Genomic DNA, 16416 nt, shown 5'->3' with positions numbered 1-16416 from the left:
TCAGAGCATAAGCAGGTGGGAGATCACATTCACTGTATACTTTTCAGTAAAAGATAGAAGTGATGAGTAGGGATGTGCAAACAGGTTTGACAGTTCAGGGCTGAATCAAACCACCCTCTGTTCAGTCAGACCCTGGACCGAACCCCCCCCCCCGGTCATGCCAGGCCACACAGAAGCCCATTGCATAGGCGCGGCAGCCTCAAAAATGGCCACCCCGCCGGGGGGAAGGCCCAAATGGGCTGAAGAACGGCTGAATGGGCCAGTTTGGGACAGAAGGGAGGCCAGCAGGAGAGGGAAACTTCCACACACTCACACACACACCCTGCTGCCTTGGAGAGCACCCCCAGAGGGGGTAAGTTTCTTTTCTTTTCTTTTAAAGATGTTCACGAAACACGCTTCCCCCCCCCACCCACGACCAGACTGGACCGGGGGTGGTGGTTGAGGGGATGCCAGGCCAAACTAGCCTGGTCTGGTTCGGACTCGAACCAAAATGAACCAGCCGGTTCTGTGCACACCCCTAGTGATTAGCTTTGTCACTGAGCTATTGAGAAAATGAACAAATGGATGGTGTGAATGTCACATACAATAGATTTATGTTTAGTCTTTCTAAGTTCTAAAATGAATGTTCTGAAATTGACTTGGGGGTGAGTAGCAATAAGCATTTCTACTATTATACCTCTTGTAACATTGTTTGAAATCCAGCATGAGACAGACACTAGTACTTAGCCCTCAAGAATTTTTAATGGAAATCAATTGGCTTTCCCCTCTTTACAGATAATCCAACCAGAACTCTTTAACAAAGTAGTTCGTACGTGATGATGAGTTTGGCTTCCTTCTCATGATGCCTTGTCCTGGTATGAAGAGCAAAAACTCTCACTGCATTCTTAGACTGCATTGTTCTCTTTCATTTTTCTAGCTTTCCTGAGAAATGTGGCAGAAGACCTTTAGTTCAAAACTCCATTTGTTCTTGATTCAAGATGTGGAGGAGCAGAAAGCCGCAGGAATTTACTGCAGAATTGGAGGACTCTGGTGCTGCTTCTCTGGTCCAAGATCTTGCAAAACTATTCCTAATAGGCCAGGTAAGAGCTGCCTTAGCAAGAGCTGCCTTAGCAACTGGAATTCAGCTGCATCTGTATTCCAAAGGCATTTTTAAGAGTGGTCCAAAGGAGATTTTCAGCTCCATGCATTAATCCTGGATTTCCAGGAAGATGAAACATCTCCTGTGCTTAGTAGATTTTCATTTAACCTCCTCTTAATCTCCTATGATGAAAGATGTATGTTTGGTATGACCTTTGGTATTGGCTTCATTCTACATCTGGAATGAAAACATCCTTGCATGGTTATTCCCACCTTATCACTGGATCTCTTCCTATGATAACACCAAATCTGATTGCTTTTTTGTTAAGACTTTTCTCAGAGCAAACAGCAGATTTTAGAAGTGCTCAGACGTTGATAGTATTATTATCTCTAGGTTGATTTAGCTCACAGACATTTCCTACATGATTAGCCTCTAAACTGTGATGACCACCAAAAAAAGTTTCAGATGCCATAAGCAGTATCAGGTGATGTCTGAATAGTCTTGATAAACTGAATGTCGTTTAACACGGCCATTAAAAGAGACATAACTGAGAATTCATCATGAGAAATGGCCAAAACAACCCCACCATGGTGAGTTTCACACACATCCCACAATATTCAGGAGCTCTTACCATGCAGCTTTCCATTGTCATAATTGAGAATAACTGTGCCCCCAACAGGAATCACAAGGAACATTTCTTTATTTAATGAAGTACATATAAGCTCAAGATGGCATACAGCAATTTAAAACACAGTAAAATCAACAGAACAGGATCAAAGTTAAGAGCAAACCAAATAAACTGTGTGACAGGATCAATAGTAAAGCAACTTGTGATATAAGGGTGATTCACATGATGAAGGCAGGGCTGTCCTTAGGGCATGGCAAGCAGGGTGACTGCCCCAGGCCCCGCTCTTTTAACCCCCATTAGAATTAACTGGAAGGGGGCCCTGCACTGGCTGATTTGCCCTGGGCCCTGCATCCCACCAGGGCTCTCTAAGGGGGCCCTGGGTAAAGGTAAGGTTGTGCCATTGGGTAAGTGTTGACTCCTGGCGACCCAAGAGCCCTATGGTTTTCTTTGGTGGAATACAGGAGGGGTTTACCATTGCCATCTCCCACACAGTGTGAGATGATGCCTTTCAGCATCTTCCTACATCGCTGCTGCCCAATATAGGTGTTTCCCATAGTCTGGGAAACAACCAGCGGGGATTTGAACTGGCAACGACTCGCTTGCTATTCAAGTCATTTCCCTGCTGTGCCATCTAAGAACTTCTAAATAAGAAAGTTTTATTTCAAGATAGATAGATAATTTCCTTAGAAATTCCTATGTTTTACCTGAGCGACCTCTAATTGCACTTTAGACAAAGTGCAGTAGCAATTCTCGTCCTATCAGCTTCACCTACAGCATAGGAAGTATCTCCATCAGCCCCAGATTCCTAACACCCGGTGCTGGTGAGATGCATTGCCATATTCTGTGAGTCTCCAGTGTAGGGGTTCAACCTATCTGGACATTTCTGCTAGCTTCATGAAAACTCAAAATCCTTGGATGTTTGACCTGAACAGGAGCCTCAGAGCCTCAGTATTTTGCCTTAATAGAAATTCAGTGTCAACTCTATTATAAAATGCAATTGTAGTTTGCATGGAGGAAAAACCTCCATGGGTTCATCGTTTTTAGCAGCATCCATTTTAGCAGCAGGGAAAGGATAGCATGTGCATGAGCACTCCTGAGCATTCTCTCACTAGGGTGATAGTGATAGACTCGATCGCTCCTAAGCGTCCTCTCTGACCTGCTTCTTAAATTAGCTCCATGGTATATAGAAGAACTACATGAGCTGAAGCAGCTGGGTAAATGACTAGGGTGCAAGTGGAGAAGGACTCGGCTCAAATCTGACAGATTACAGCACAGAGCACAATTGAAGACCTGCTCTGGCAGTATGTGTGGCAAGGAAGCAATTCTTTGCCATGTGAATTATGTCTGCAGGTTCGCGTCCTGTGGAATTGTCGAGGGTGGTGAGGGGGCTTATACAGGCCCCTTCCACTCTGGCTTTGGAGCCATGATTTAACCACTGTGAAGCTTTTAATGAGTTTTGTGGTGGACAAAATCTCTTTTATTCAAGCTGATTGGGATTGCATTGTTGGTGCAGAGTATTTAGTGGAGGTATCCAGTAACTCCCCTTGTGAGGTTATATTGGATCAGTTTCAATCTGTGACTCCTGAAGATGTGAACAAGCTGCTTGGAACTGTATGTCCTGCCACATGTTATCTTGACCCCTTTCCAGCATGTCTTTTATTATCAAGCAGGGAGATTGTTGGAGAGGGCCTGGTCGAGATCATAAATGCTTCTCTGAGGGAAAGCAGGATGCCTTCCTGTTTAAAGGAGCCTATTATTAGACTGCTTTAAAAGAAGCCTACACTTGATCCCTCAGAGTTAGGCATTTATAGGCTTGTCTCCAATCTCCTGTGGTTGGCCAAGGTGATTGAGAAGGTGGTACAGTACCTTCTCAACTCCAGGCATTCTTGGATGAAACAGATTATTTAGACCCATTTCAAACTGGATTTTGGGGTGGATAACTGCCTTGGTTAGCCTGATGGATGATCTCCAAAGGGGAATTGACAGAGGAAGTGTGATTCTGTTGGTCCTTTTGGATCTCTCAGTTTTATACCATCAACCATGGTATCCTTCTGGATCACGTGGGATGACTGAGCATAGGGGCACTGCTTTGCAGTGGTTCCGCTCATACCTCTTGGGTAGGTTTCAGAAGGTGTCACTTGGAGACTGCTGCTTTACGAAGTGAGAGCTTTTGTATGGTGTCCTTCAGGGCTCCATCGTGTCTCTAATGCTTTTTAATATGTACATGAAACCGCTGGGAGAGATAATCAGGGGATCTGGTGCAGGGAGTTATCAGTATGCTGATGACACCCAACTCTATTTCTCCATTTTAGCTTCATCAGACAATGGCATAACTTCCTAAATGCCTTCCTCAAAGCAGAAATGGGTTGGATGAGGGATAACAAACTGAGACTGAATCCAAACGAGACTGAGGTGCTTGTAGGAAGCTGCAGTTCAGGAAATGGGATAGATCTGCCTGTTCTGGGTGGGGTTACACTCCCCCAGGAGGAACAGGTTTGCAGTTTGGGAATACTTCTGGACCCAACCCGCTCTTTGATACCTCAAGTGAAGGCGGTGGCCAGGAATGTTTTCTCTCAGCTTCGGCTGATTTGACAACTGCACCCTTTCCTGGAAGTCAGTGACCTTAAGACAGTGGTGCACATGCTGGTAACCTCCAGGCTTGACTACTGCAATCCACTCTATATGGGACTGCCTTTGTACGTAGTCTGGAAAATGCAATTGGTGCAGAGTGCTGCTGCCAGATTGGTCTCCAGGATGTCCCGACAAGACCATATCACTCAGGTTTTAAAATAACTACACTGGCTACCAGTAGGTTTTTGGGCAAAATACAAAGTACTGATAATGGCTTGGGCCCAGGATATTTAAGATAATGCCTTCTTCATTATGAACCCTACTGCCTATTAAGATCTTCAAGGAAGGTTCATCTGAGGGTGCTGCCATCTCGTCTGGTGACAACTCAAAGGAGAACCATCTCTGCAGTTGTCCCAGAGCTGTGGAACACATTTCCTGCTGATATTAGAGCTGCTCCATCTCTGTTGGTTTTAGGAAGCAACTAAAAGCACATCTCTTCAGCCAAGCTTTTTAGCTATTTGGTAGTTTTTATGGGTATTTTAATTTGATATTTTTATATGTTTTCATTGTTAAATTTCTTGGTTTGTTTTATTGTTTTATGTAAGCTGTAAACCACCTAGAGACTTCAGTAATGGACAGTATACAAATATAATAAAGAAACAAATAAGTGGAAGAATTAGGTCATTGTTTGGAGGAATTCATGCCATAGTAAGTTGTTGTTTCTATTTAGAATATTTATATCCCACCCCTCCAGTACAATCATGCTCAGGGTGGTTCAAAACAGTAAAACAATAAAAGTAATATGAAATTTAAAACAATGAAACAAATAAAACACAATGTAGAATAAAAAATTAAAACAAATTCAATTAAAAAATAAAAACTTATCAGACAGCAGTAAAACAAATTAAAAAGCCTTCCTTCCTTTCTTATTTTTTAAAAAAACAAGTTTTAAGATCTTTTTTAAAAAATCCTAAGCAAGGGAACATGGTGAAGCTTTTCCGGAAGGGCTTTCCAGAGCTGAGGGGCCACAACTGAAAAGGCCCTGCCTCTTGTCCCCACCACCAAATCCCAGTCAATAGTTGGGCTGGGAGCAGGGCTCGAGATGATGAGCGAAGGTTAATCTTTAAAGTTTTGCCAAAGCACCATTGCTGCTATTGCTGTTCTTACTACTACTCAGTTAATACAACTACTATTGATCATTATTTCTTCTAGTATTAATTATTTTGGTTTTTTGCTAATGCATACTGAGAGTTGGTTGATATGTTTGGAGAAGAGGTGAAAGAAAAAGAGTTCATTTTAATTCCTGCTTCTTTCTCTGCTTCTTCATGCATATGGCCAGGCCCTATCATGACCCACTCTTCCTGAATGATATTTGTCTTAATCGCACTTTCTTGACATATATTCACCTTTTTCTTTCCTCTGTAATAGAATGCTTCTTCGAGATCCATATGAACTGATCCAGAAATGTATGCATGAGATTCTTTTCTTCAGCCTGCTAAATTAGAGGGTCTGCTTTACAGTGCAGTCAGACAGATGTATTTTGCTGATTTATGACAGTAATTCGGCTTTGTTCTGCAACACGACTTAGTGAGTTCTGTCAGAAGTATTGGTTTTATTTTCAGTTGACTAACTTAACTGTTCATTAGAGCTCAGTGCTTAAAATGGAGCCAAAGGGTTTTTATTTTGTATTTTCCCTCACTTCCACATTACTTCTGGACCTGTGCCTTCAAATTGTCAGTGAAGTGCTTAAAGCTTCTTCTGTGAAAATACTGCCTGTAGTATAGTCAGATAAGGGCTAGGGATGTTTAGGAAAAGGATTTCGCATCTAATTTCAAGCTCGAAACAAAATGCAGATCGCTGAAACATTTCGAGTTTGTTCTGTTGAAACAACTGGCTTTGATGGAGGAAATCCATAACGTTTTGAGTGTTCCAGCCAAAGGGAACAATGCGGAATTCAAAATACCCAATTGTTCCCCATGGGTAGCTCTTAGGGAAACCAAAGTGGGTGTCCCTAGGCAATTATTATTTTTTAAAACCTTTCCTCCAAACCCCCATAGAATCTTATGGGGGCTTGTGGGGAGAGTTAAAAATGTGTTTAAAATTGCCCACTTGCCCGTTTCTTTTGTGGGTTGAATGGCAGGTAGCACCCATCATGCCCTTCCTCACAACCTACTTTGGTGTCCCTAGGAGCTACCCATGGGGAACAATGGGGTGTTTGGGGTTCCTCATTCTTCCTGATGGCCGGAACAGTTTTGCATTGCAATTTGCAATGCATTTTGCAACCCTGCCTTGAAAAACACTGCAGAAGCAAACAGTAAAAGGGAATCTGTCTCTCCCAACACAAGAATGACTGACCCAGAATCCACAGCCAGCCACAGTGCCTGTGCTGCAGTAACATTATTGGCACAAGCAGCACCCTTAGCAGCAAGCAGAGCCATATTCTCAACTAGAGCAACTTCAGCCACATTTCAACTGAGTACATCTTACAATGCAGATTAAAGAACAGACCAGAGCAGTGAGTGAAGCACAAGTTAGTCCCAAGGCCAGAAATGGAGCTCAATACAGCGATCACTAAGGAATATTAAACACCAAGATTGCTGCCACTGTCCATTTCTCGCCACAACACTATCTAACAAACAAAACAAACCACAACTCAAGGGAGGCAGGCACCCAAGTTCTCCCTTTGTCAATCTGAGATACAGCAAAACCAGATAATTATAGCAGCAATAGCACAGCATATAATAATCAGTGCTGAGAAAAGAAAATCACAAAAGCAAACCTTCCTTGATTCCTTCCTCCTCAAGATACCATAAGGGCTCTCTCTGCCTCCCGGTCCCTTTGAACACATTTAAAATTCCCTCCAAAGTGTCCCCCCTCTTCCCAGCCAATGGGGGCACAGTTGCCCATGACCTTGATTTGTATAACAAGACAAGCAAGAAGCAAGGAGATCACAAACCAATTGGAAGAGTCCCAGAATACCAACCAACAAGGGGAAAACAGCCCTCCAAAATGGTGCTCAGAATGTTGAAACATTCTGATTGAAACGGAGTTGTTCTGTTCTAAGCTCAGGACAGACCCTTTATTTGAAGTTTCAAGCTCAAAACACTCAAAATGGCCCATTTTGAGTTGGAACATTCCGGCCACGAAACATTCTGCACACCCCTTGTAAGGGCACTTCCCCTCTTTTTGTTGTAGCAAATAGGCATGGTGCTCTCACTCTTGCAGACTTAAACAGTAAATGGGCAACAGATGCCCCTTCCAAAGTTTTTGAGCAATGTGCCTAAACTTACTTCTGCATAAGAACCTTTAGCTTTGTTGAGGCATTGATCTTGCATAGTCAGCTGGAAACAGAATTGTAAGCCATTCCACAATGTGCTTAATAAGGCATTTAATTCTCCTTGTATTCTCACCATGCCTATCTGCATGACCAAATACCAAATGTTATTTGATGAAAATCCCATTTGAACCAAATCCCATTTGATGCAATCTGACCCATTCCCTGGAAAGGGTCCTTGGGACTTAAGCCTTCTCCAGCCTCCAGCATTATTACTGAAATATCCAAATGGAACCTCAAATGGGAATTCAATGGGACTTTCTGACATAAGATTTTTAAATGATGTGAGCTGGCCAATGCCTAACAGAAAAAATGGCAATGAGAGGTTTAAATATATAGATAAACACAAATACCAGACTGGTCAATTTGCCTAGGAAAGGTTCCCAGGCAACGAAATCGAAATGATTGAGTTGCCTTGCCAGTATTATTACTGAGCAGGGTCCTGGATTAGCAGACCTCCAAGGTCCCTTCCTGCTCTAATGTTCTATAATTCTTATATTCTAGCAGGACAGGGACAGCTGTTTCATGACCCAAGTTGAAGTGGTCACCTCAGGTGGCAGATTGTTGGAGCACCAGCAGGGCAGGAAGATACTCCCCACAGCCACTGTTGAAACTCCTCTTGGGGACCAATATAACCCTTGCAAGATTTGCAAGGAGCAGCTTCCTCACAAGCTTACAAAGCTTACAAGAAGGAAGAAGAGAGAAGAGGAGGCCTCTGGCAACCTTCCCTTCTCAACAGCCCCATAGAACTTCTAAAGCTTGTGATATTAGTTTGGAAAGGGGGCTGGACCCACCAGGGGCATGGGACAAAGCAGCCTTTAGTGCTTCGCCTCACGTATCACAGTACACCGAGTCACTCCTGTAGCAGTAACTGTGTAAAACTAATGGAAGGGCATGATCTTTACTCCAGCAGCAGCAGCTCCACTGATTCTCCACTGGCTACAGGACCCCTCATTAGGGGTGTGTGAGCCAGCCATTCAGGGGGCTCAGCTTCAGGCTTGGCTGAACCAGGCCCAGTCTGGTTCAGCCATTGAACTGGTCTGAGTCTATTCATGGGCCGGTTCATGTACACTTGTAAAGGGGACTCCTTGAGGATTCTCCTTAACAAGTAAAGGGCATGCTGCCTAATCCTAATGGTAAAGGTGGCGTGGGAAGGGGGTAGCTAAAAAAGTGGCCTTTAGAGGCAGCAAAGAAGTGATTGAGGGGCATTGGGGGTGGCATTGGGGGCTCCTCTAAGCCCCCCACCAGCCTCCCAAATGAATGGCAGAGCAAGCAATGCAGAAAGGCAGGTTTTACCAGCCATGCCGCAGATCACGCCTCCTTGTTAGGAGGAGCACCAGTAGCACTTCTTGATGTTGTGACTGCATTACAGTTTTTAAAAAGCAACAAATAAACTCTTTTTTAAAAAAATGCAGTGAGTTGGCAACAATTTTATCTGGATGCTTAGAAAATGAGAAAATGAAAGGCAGCAATTCTGTTTTTTAAAAAAGAAACTAGTGTGGAAGCAACATTAATCCCATATAGCATGTAACCTGTAACTAAATAAGGTAAAGTGTGCCTTCAAGTCGGTATCAACTCCTGGCAACCACAGAGCTCTGTGGTCACCTTTGGTATAATGCAGAGGAGTATACCATTGCCATCTCCCACACAGTATGAGATGATGCCTTTCAGCATCTTCCTATATTGCTGCTGCCCAATATAAGTGTTTCCCATAGTCCAGGAAACATACCAGCAGGGATTTGAACTGGTAACCTCTGGCTTGGTAGTCAAGTCATTTTCCTGCTGCGCCATTAGGTGGCTTAAGTCAATAAGACCTTTAGCCAAATATTTGACTAGCCTATTCAAATCATGTGTGAAATTTTAGCCCTTCCCATCATTCCCTTGGCCTCCCTGCCTCCTTGGCTGCCTGACCCACAATCCCCAGACTCCAAGGTCCAATTAATATGTTACCATGGCTGCATGATAACTGCTGATAGACTGATAGACTGTGGTACTGTGACCTGAGTCTGAAAGGAAGATGGATCAGGATTAGTACCTTCATGCTATAGTCCTGGTGAACATTTGTTTATTATTTATTTAATTAATTAATATGCCGCCTGATGCCTAAGGCTCTAGGTGGTTCACAAATAGCCTTCATGAAATTCTTTGTCTTGGAAAGCATGCTGCTATTAGTGCCAGAAGTAAATAGCAACTTGGGGGCAGGGATGATTTGCGTTGGGATTGCTCTTAAAGAGTAAAGGATCTAAAAACAAAAACCCTTACACCTGCTGTGGTCCCAATCCCAAGGCTGTTATCAGCCTTTAGTTACTCCCTGTTATCTAATGGAGGCAACAACTTATGAAATAATTCATTTCAGTTCATCTCAAAGCTGCAGCTAGATTTTTAAAATATTTCAACGTTCCATGTTTTGCAGAGAGTTCAATGTTAATTAGAGCATGAAACACTAACAGAACTTGAAGGATGAATTGTTTCAGAATTCCTAAAATTCTAATGAGATAATATTAGATTGTGTGAGGGATTCCCTAAGTGGTTCATCAAAGAAACTGTTGGAAAAATTCTGCAGGCAGGAAATCCACAGCTGAGAAGGACAACTGACAACTGAGAACTAAAACTGATATCTCTTGCCATATCTTCCTCAGTAGAATTAGCACCTAGGCTTGAAAGTCTATTTGACAGTTTTTCTCAGTTGACAACATGTATTAATATACACTAACTTAACTGGCGCAGAGCCTCTGTGCACTAGTACTTGATTGCTCCCCTCACCCCATAGCCTACCTCACCTCCAAGATCTCTCCACGCTCACCTGCCCTGCACTCCTGTTCCTGCTCCTCCTTTGGGGGTTGCTTCCATCCCCCTCACCCCTCTTGGTCTATCCTCTTACTCCATCCCCCTCACCCCTCTTGGTCACAACTGCAGCGTTGCTGGTGCCTATTGGCCAAGCTGCAGCCCCATATCCCCAGAGACCTCCCCACTCTCACCCAAGCCCCGCTCCTGCTACTCCCCACAGGAGCATCAGCATCAGTGGTTGACTGGGCCCTTCCTCTCTGCTGCCACCACCATGGTCGCCCGTTCCCTCAAGCCGCTGACAGGCCCAGGCCCGTCCCTTGCCTGCCTGCATCCCTCCGCCAGTGGCCTTGGTAGGCCCAAATAGCAGCAGTGGTTGACTGGGCCCTTGCTTGTTGCTGCTGCCACCACTGCCATGGCCGCCCATTCCCCTCAGGCCACTGACAGTCTTGGGCCTGTCCCTCACTTTTCCCTCTTTCTCTCTCCTCTCCCTTCTTTTTCTCTCTTTCTCTCAATTCCACTCGCTCTTCTCCTCTGTCCTTCCTTCCTTCCTTCCTTCCTTCCTTCCTTCCTTCCTTCCTTCCTTCCTTCCTTCCTTCCTTCCTTCCTCTCTCTTCCTCTCTCTTTCCCTCCCTCTCCCTCTCCCTCCATATCCCTCTCTTTCTCCCTTCCCCCTCCCTTCCCCCATTCCTTAGTTAACAGATCTTGTTCATCTTCTTTCCTCATCTAATTCACACAACGGCAGCCTCCTTCTCCTGAAGGGGCTCTTTCCTCCCTCACGACACCTCTCTTCACAGACCTTGCCCATGATCCTTTTATATATATATATATATATATATATAAGTTCCTATCCTCTACAATCAAGAATGTCTTCTGACCAGTAACTGTTGCATTCCAACTGACCTTAACCGTCACAGGCTCCTCCTCCCTATCTGCATATAGAATCTCCACTGCGCAATCACCATGGTGCCACAGGCCTTTCCTCCCTATCTGCATTTGAAATCCCCACTGCCCAATCACCATGACGCTTCTTCTCTCATAGGCTCCTCCTTCCTATCTGCATATGGAATATCCACTGCCTAATCAGGTGCTTCTGCTCACGAACCATCATGAGAGCTGCCACGCACAGGATTAGCCACGAGTATGTCTTAGAGAATTATATATATAGATTGTATTGTAGAGTCATTCATAGAACCTCATATGTCTAGTTATCAGATGATTTAAACACATTTTCTGTCAATACAAGTGGCCCTCATTATCTGCGGTTTCGGCAGCTGCGGTTTCACATTTCGGCAGATGGGTCTTAGAGACTCAGTTTCATTATCCACAGTATTAAAAATAGGCAATTTTCACCTATCCATAGTTCCTGGGCCACTGGAAGTGGCTTCTGATTCCCATAGCGTTAATCAGAGTTTCCATATTCACGATTGTAGGCGAGAATGAAATCCCCGTGAATAACGAGGGCCTCCTGTATAAATTATTAGCCCAATCCAGTGTTCATTCATGTGGCAAATCACTTCTTTCAAGAAAGCACATCATCTAATGTTTTATTTCCTGGACACTAACCATGCTCTACATTACACAACATTACTTATTTTTCCCTCTCAAGGGTTCAGTGTACAATTTTTAAAGTTTGTTCTTACATCCTTACTTGTCATTCATTTATGGATAAAGCAATGTCCTGAATTTAGTCTGTTGATGTTAATAGGATGTAGCCGTATAAATATTAGATATTGCATATAAAATCATATATAGAGTTGTTTTGGCAACAATAGATGAAATCTTATGATTACTACATTTGGAATTTATTGCAAGCTAATTTACATCTAGATTTAATATGCAATTTCCCCCAGTCAATCTCATTATATCACCACATGAGTATTTGCAAATTTCAGCAACATGTTCCATTCCTTTAGAAAAATCTCTGTAACTTGTAGGTTTCCAGGGGGAAAATTATGATAGAGGAAATATATTCTATTCATTACCTAATAAATGGCAATAAAACAATAAATCTACTTTGTTTTCTATGACACAATTTGCTATTTAATTTTATAAAATATATTGGAAATGTCTTATACAGGTGAACTCTGTTACCCGTGAGGGTTCCTTTCTCCTCTTTGCTACAACCATGGATAACGGAACTGCAGATAACATGGCCTTTTGGCAATGGGAATGGAGGGCAGTGGGTTAGCTTCCTGGGAAGCTGAAGAAAAGGGTGAAAATGGAAAAAATGGGGGGATGTGAAATAAAGGGCCCTTCCATGCTCTGCGGGTCTCCAGCTGTCCAGGAATGCCCCCCCTCAACAGCTAAAACCCATCATTTTTTTCTGTGAAAAATCATGGGAGTTGTTTTTTTAAATCAAATAAGCTACAACATGGCCCCTCTCCCCAAAATGGTGGCCAATCACCCTCAACCCCTGCATAGGCAAAATTAGCCCCTTTTGAACTTCTCCTCACCCCATGTATGACAAGGACAGATGCCAATTATTCGACTGTGGATACGAGAAAAAGCAGTTGTTGAATCCGTGAATGGCGAGGTTCACCTGTAATTTATAGAATCTTTATCTATCTATCTATCTATCTATCTAACATATTTGTCTACCGTCCACTATGGAAGTTTGTAGGTGGTTTACAGCCAGAAATTTTAACAATTAAAACATATAAAAATATCAAATTAAAATACACATAAAAACTACAAAATAGCTAAAAATCTTGTTGTTTTATTGCTTGATAATGCATTTAAAAGCCAAAGATATTATTTGGCACATTCTTATAGAAATGTACAAACACATTTTTGTAGGAAAATATGCATTTAAATGCATATTTTGCAATGTATTATTTTACCAATTTTTGGTTAAGGAATACATGAAAATGTTTGAAGAAAATATGTATTTATGAGTGTATTTAAATATGGATATTTTTAGTGACGGAGGAAAAATCCCTGAGGATTTTTTGCTGAAGAGAGTAGAATAGAAATGAAATTAAAAATGGGCAACATTTTTACATCCTTATGTCCACATCTGATGTCGGGCAAGTCCATCCTGTCAGTTTTCCTCTGAGGGTAGCTGCTTTCTCTTTTTCAAGTCCAAATCATGTACACTTATTTGTAGATTGCTTCAGCACTTGTAAATTCCAGAGAAACTCTGATTTGAGGTCTCTGCTTAGGAACTGCAAGCCATGATATCTTTTCCCAAAAAGTATTCTGTACTGCATTCCCTAGGGAGGTCTTGTATTATAGATAGATTGCATTGCTCTGCCACTGTTTTGTAGTGAGGACAAAACACTTTCCAATACTTGCCTCAGTGCTCCCAAAAGCCTGAATCTAATCAGAATCGAGATAGTCAAAATGAACCAGTAAGGAGATAGGAGCATAGTGCTGCCTCCAAAGGAAGAAAAAGAAGCAGAAAGTGGCCAACATTCTAAATAATGAAATGCTGGCGTTTGACACCCTCTGGGGCTGCTGCACAACCTGGAAGGTGTTGTGCAACACAGCAGTTGCATAGTGACTCAAAATAGCTTCTGGGCAGTTGTGCAGTGCTACTTCCATCATTACCAATGTAAGTAGTGTTGTGCAACTGTCTGGAAGCTGTTTTAAGACATTCCACGTATTTTTAACTATTTTTATCTGCATGGATTTGTATGATATTAATTCACTCCTATAATATGTGCTTTCCTCAAAGGTAAAGGAACCACAAAGCCCTGTGGTTTTTCTTTGGTAGAATACAGGAGGGGTTTACCTTTGCCATCTCCCGTGCAGTATGAGATGATGCCTTTCAGCATCTTCCTATATCGCTGCTGCCCGATATAGGTATTTCCCATAGTCTGGGAAACATACCAGCAGAGATTCAAACCGGCAACGTCTGGCTTGCTATTCAAGTCATTTTCCCGCTGCAGCATTAGGTGTCTTTCCTTACTGGTTCTTATTGTATATTATTGGTACTATTGCTGCTACGTTTAATTGCTATGCTTTTAACTGGTTACTTTATTGTTGATGGATGGTATCACTTTTACCCCCCCCCCCACTGTATATTTGTACAGGATTTTGCTTTGCTGTGGTCTAATGACTAATTGCAAACAAAAGCTATCTATCTAAGTCATTCCGCAGCTGCTCCGTCATGCAACACCATTGGGGCTGCCTTTCACATTGTTCAGCAGTCAAGGTGGGTCCCTACTGCTGGCATTCTGCTGCATGGAATGCTAGCCAATACATTTCAAGAGTGAGAATACATCCCACAAATTTTTGTTAGATCTTAGTTTCATAAGTTTAATCAATGGTCATAGTAACCTCTAGCATGGGGAGGTATGTTTTTTGTGGGGGTGTATTTAATGCAATTGCCATTGTGGTTGAGTAACAGTGGGGGCCAAGCTATTGCTGCCACCACAGGAAGAACAAGGAAGTTTTCTCACTGGGGTGGTGGGGGATGGCAACCAAATGCAGGTGGAAAATGCTCATTTTTGCTTTTTGCTTTTTGGCTGGTGGCCAGAAATGCAAAGGACAAGGACATTTACCCTGTTGATCATTGTGAGGTGTGTGTGTGTGTGTGTGTGTGTGTGTGTGTGTGTGTGTGTGTGTGTTAGACTGTACAATAAGACTGTACAGTGTTTTTTGTTAGACAGTACACCTAATGGCAGAGCGGGGAAGTAACTTGCCTAGGGAGCAAGAGGTTGCTGGTTCGAATCCCCACTCGTATGTTTCCCAGACTATGGGAAACACCTATATTGGGCAGCAGCGACATAGGAAGATGCTGAAAGGCATCATCTCGTAGTGCATGGGAGATGGCAATGGTAAACCCTTCCTGTATTCTACCAAAGACAACCACAGGGCTCTGCGGTCTCCAGGAGATGACACTGACTTGACGGCACATCTTTACCTTTACTTTACAGTTTTGTTAGACTGTAACAAATTGAGTGACTGTTGTTGATTTTCACTCTGCCCTCAGACTGACCACACTCTGCTGCCCAGTCTTGCCTGGCTCTGCCCCCTGGTCTCACTCGTAGTCCTGCTCTCTGCTTCACCCCCAGACTCTGCTTAGGTTCCAGCATGTTTTCTTTATTTCCAGATTTGGAAAACTTAATCACAGGCACTAAGGGAAGGAGAATCTGCCATCTCTTGGCATAACCCAAACTAGTAGGGATTACTCACCAAGGCATGTGTGAGTAGAAGGTTGAGCTGGATTACTAAAGAGCTACAATTCCCAGATCTTCTCTCCCAGCATCCCTTTCACATCTCCCACAATGTTCCAACAATCCATCCTGGTAGTCTTTTTGATTTCTCCTGACCAGCATCAGCCACCTCCAGTTGCAGTGAAAAGCTCCCCCCACCCAGGGCCAGAAACAGAAGGTACTACACAGGGAAGACCAGGGGAGTTGCTACAATTTCATCAGAACAACTGATGCACAGGCCTTATTGGTTCATCAAAAAGCTGTAGAAGAAGAATTTTTGAGGCACTCTTCACAAATTCTCATCTCATCCCCAAAACGAGACCACTAATTTAATTACAGGATATCATGTTTTGGAGTTTGCATATAAGCAGATTTTAGTAACAATTTAATAGAATTGTATTGTAAGTAATATGGTTCAGTGGTGTATAATTGCAGCAGAAATGTCAAAGTAGATTCCAAAGTGACACATGCAAATTCCTATACTGGTCTGGAGGACACAGATGTTTTCATTTTCTTTTTCAATGAGAGGATGACAAAGAGGACGAAAAAAGTCACCTGTGTTTTTGAGCAATACCATCCGTTATGACAGCCTCAGTGCCAAAACCAGATCCATTAATCTATGCTAACCCATGAGTCACTGTCAGATGCTGTACCTTTCTGCACAGCTAGACAGGACACCATGATGCGTGCAGCTGATAAAGAAGGTGTTTGTTGTGAGCAACAGATAAAAAAGCCTTTTGACAATGTTTAACTTTGAGACTGTGTTCCTCACTCTTTCTACTCCTTAAAGAAGAAAAAATGGCTAACACTTTCTGCAGGGCTATGGAAATGGAAGAAACACTGTGGTTTCACAAAGAGG

The 16416-nt window shown here is 42.9% G+C and overlaps 1 protein-coding gene across 5 annotated transcripts in view; it reads left to right on the top strand.

Annotated features, from left to right (window-relative positions):
* Positions 1–16416, top strand: part of LOC128327057 (uncharacterized) — a 143339-nt gene that overhangs the window by 38618 nt on the left and 88305 nt on the right. For 4 of the 5 annotated variants that reach the window (XR_008308431.1, XR_008308433.1, XR_008308432.1 and 1 more), the window contains one exon: positions 917–1079. The gene's annotated coding sequence lies outside the window, so the exon portion shown is untranslated. Of the gene's footprint in view, positions 1–916; positions 1080–5705; positions 5865–11437; positions 12395–16416 lie in introns of those variants that run through there. The other variant, XR_008308434.1, reaches the window with a different exon arrangement.

This window comes from Hemicordylus capensis, chromosome 5, assembly GCF_027244095.1.
Source record: "Hemicordylus capensis ecotype Gifberg chromosome 5, rHemCap1.1.pri, whole genome shotgun sequence".
In the NCBI taxonomy this organism is placed as follows: domain Eukaryota; kingdom Metazoa; phylum Chordata; class Lepidosauria; order Squamata; family Cordylidae; genus Hemicordylus; species Hemicordylus capensis.
Note: the sequence above shows the minus strand (reverse complement) of the source record. Positions and strands in the feature narration are given on the sequence as shown.